General features: G+C 43.8%; 1 non-coding gene across 1 annotated transcript; it reads left to right on the forward strand.

Annotated features, from left to right (window-relative positions):
• The first annotated feature begins 2,699 nt into the window (after nt 1–2,699).
• Trnal-caa (transfer RNA leucine (anticodon CAA)) lies at nt 2,700–2,774 on the forward strand. Its single transcript has one exon. It is a non-coding gene; the product is annotated as a tRNA-Leu (tRNA).
• Nucleotides 2,775–3,630: the final 856 nt, after the last annotated feature.

Here is a 3,630-nt window from a genome sequence, read left to right on the forward strand (position 1 = left end):
GAAACCTGCGGAAGAAAGGAAGGACAAGCTTTAATGCCCCGTCCAAGACGAGGTCATTTGCGACATAGCAGAAATTCGTAGGAGTAGGCTGAGCAAAGAAACCCGTTATGTCCTTTTAAAATGAAGCATCGAGACATTCATCTTAAATAATTTTCTGAAACCATTGGAAACATAAATCTGGGTGGCCAGATGAGGATGTTAACTTAAATCCATCCGAATGCGAACCCAGAGCGTCAACCAATGTGCCACCTCTCCTGGTAAAACGTGTAGAGAAGGAAACAGTCTCTGTCACTACAGATAAGATCATGTGAGTGGATAGTTTTAAACTTGGACCATGAAGCAGTTGAATGATCTGATTTTGAGAATGGGCATATGGGCAAAAACTGGTAGTAGACGTAAGAGTTAAGATATTAAGGCGACATTTATGGAAAATAAATCTTTTTATTGAATGTAACCAGCTGCAGTGACAAAACCCATGCATTAATTATTATTATGTAGGAGTACGTTTCTGGAGAGAGTGATCCTAATGTGAATGACTCTGCAATACTGCCTGGGCTACATTTACCTTGCTTTCACTTTGTGGTGATCCTGGTTGCTGACCACTACGTAGTAACCCAAGGATAGCTAGATGCCTACTTGGTCGCCAGGATGTTGAATTTGCGTAGCCTCAGCGAACGGTTAATGTGGAGTTCGTGGCGGCAGCGAGGCCAGAGAATGCTCTCACAGTCAGATGTTGAACAGCTTTATTAGCAGCTTACCGTCCTCTGTAAGCGCCCGCTAGAGGTCAATGATATTGCACAATATTTCATCATGCGCAGTAATATTGAACGTTTAGGGATGAGTGTGAGAGGTTGCGCAATAATACTACGAACGTCAAAAACTTTTTAAATATACTGCGCTGTCCGGAAATACTGCAACGTCTGTGATCAATACTGACAATGTCCTTGCCAGTCTCTCGCATACTGTGGATATTACTGTGTTCACAGTTCGTTGCTGTTGTTGTGGTGTGGAAAATAAGTTTAAAATTAGACGGAAGAGCTTTATGATTAGAGTGCATCGAAATGTACAGTTGAATTTTCAAAACTCTGTAGAAATAGCACCACTGATCAAAATGACGTCAAATTGCAACGGAATATTATCGTAGGAGGGGAAAAATGTATGTTAGAAGAAAAACACAAGTTACAAAATGTAGCAATAGATGGCGCTGTAAGCATCGTAATTTAATAGTTGTCGACTACAAATGACAAATGAATCATACAACAATGCCTAAGGTGCATGTTTGACGTTAAACAAACTGTACTACTCAGTGTGCGTGGGTGTACAGGTGGATACTGTTAGTTACATAAGCCCATCCACCACGGTAAGGTCATTTCACATCGGATGGGAAAAATCGATTTTTAATTGTCCTGAGGCCAAAAACCACATAAAATGCATCCCACATCGGTTTTTAATGGTCTTGAGGCCAAAAACCGCATAAAAAGCATCAATCACATCGGTTTTTAAGTGTCCCGAGGCCGAAACCGCATAAAAAACATCAATCAAAACCAAATCGGATTATTAATTTCCATGTGACTGGCGCAAAACATGGAGCAATGCGTGCCTTCAATGCAGCTGAGTTTGCAATCGGAACACTGAACGCAACATCCCCACAGCCAGAAGTCACTCGGATTAAGTTCAGGTGTTCAAGATGGCCGGGCTGTAGGGAAATGGCGGTTGATAATTTTAGCATTTCCGAAATGGCGCTTCAGCAGCTGCTTAACTGGATTTGCAATGTGCGGAGGTGCGCCATCTTGCATAAAAATGATCCCATCCACACATCCACGCTGTTGGAGAGCTGGAAAGATGTGGTTGCACAACAGACACTCACAGCGTTAATTCTTAACTTCCTGAATTTATTTCCTTCTTTCACATCACGTGGGAGGTATTGTTTTTTTTTTCTTTTAGAAGAGATAGATTCTTAGCTTTGGCACTTAAAGTTACGTTTGTACCAGGGGTTTTTAATAGTTTGTAGAACATTCACTGTCAGCTGTAGTGGCGAACAGTTAACTGAATGTTTGAACGGCTTTCTTAGACTTGTGACGTGTTTCCAGCATGCAGCTTATTGGTACAACAAATGTGGAAAACAGATTATGTCATAACGAGCTGCAAGCAACCGATTTGTCGATCTAGAATGAGATTTTTACTCTGCAGCGGAGTGTGCGCTGATATGAAACTTCCTGGCAGATTAAAACTGCGTGCCCGACCGAGACTCGAACTCGGGACCTTTGCCTTTCGCGGGCAAGTGCTCTACCAACTGAGCTACCGAAGCACGACTCACGGCCGGTACTCACAGCTTTACTTCTGCCAGTACCTCGTCTCCTACCTTCCAAACTTTACAGAAGCTCTCCTGCGAACCTTGCAGAACCAGCACTCCTGAAAGAAAGGATATTGCGGAGACATGGCTTAGCCACAGCCTGGGGGATGTTTCCAGAATGAGATTTTCACTCTGCAGCGGAGTGTGCGCTGATATGAAACTTCCTGGCAGATTAAAACTGCGTGCCCGAGCGAGACTCGAACTCGGGACCTTTGCCTTTCGCGGGCAAGTGCTCTACCAACTGAGCTACCGAAGCACGACGTTCGCAGGAGAGCTTCTGTAAAGTTTGGAAGGTAGGAGACGAGGTACTGGCAGAAGTAAAGCTGTGAGTACCGGCCGTGAGTCGTGCTTCGGTAGCTCAGTTGGTAGAGCACTTGCCCGCAAAAGGCAAAGGTCCCGAGTTCGAGTCTCGGTCGGGCACGCTGATTTGTCGATCTGTTTCGAAGGTCTGTTACAACTACCTCACGTTCTCTCTCCTAACCGCCCTTTGTATGTTCCTGTATTGGATTTGTGTGTCCGCCACTCGCATATTGTTCCGAATCATTAGCGCAAGGCATTTGGACGACACGATTCCCGTCAATTAAGTGCCATTGATGACATAATTACAGTCTATCTCATTTCCAACCCCGTGCTTCGAAATGTTCTATTGCTGGAAGCTGTGTCGTACTGTGCTGTGATCGATGATAAAAGCTTCATCGAGTAACAGAATGTACAGGTTGTTACCAATGTTTTACATCATTTGACGTAACATATCCGTATGACTGAAACTGCTTAAAACTTAAGAAAAATAAACGCTGTATTCTTGTTAACGGCTATCAAAAATTTTTTATTTATTGCAATGACAACTTAGAATATTCCTCGTATTCAAACAAATGAACCCAAAGACAAATATGCACACAGCCATATATGTATTGCGGCCTTAGAGTGTCATAGAGTGCAGACATAGGTCTTCGGTCGATTTCCGGGCAAGCTGCAGTCCAGCGCCGGTTGCCCTGAGATACACTTCTTTCTCTGCATATACCGAGCGCAAGCGGTAGAAAATCATAATCAGAATAGAGAAAATTGCGGTAAGGACTGAATTTCTGTGCAGGATATCGAGTATCGACCTGTTTGCCAGAGAACCTCTCGCGGTGTGGGTGAAGTTTAGCACGACGGTATGACTGTGCTCAGAACAGCAACCACGTGTTATCCTAGGAGATAGCTCACTCCACGGACGTATAAGTGATTGAAGAGTGGAAGTACCTGTAAGAATGTTCATGTCTCCGCTGGAAGTAAAT

Source organism: Schistocerca cancellata, chromosome 7 (assembly GCF_023864275.1).
Source record: "Schistocerca cancellata isolate TAMUIC-IGC-003103 chromosome 7, iqSchCanc2.1, whole genome shotgun sequence".
Taxonomy (NCBI): Eukaryota; Metazoa; Arthropoda; class Insecta; order Orthoptera; family Acrididae; genus Schistocerca; species Schistocerca cancellata.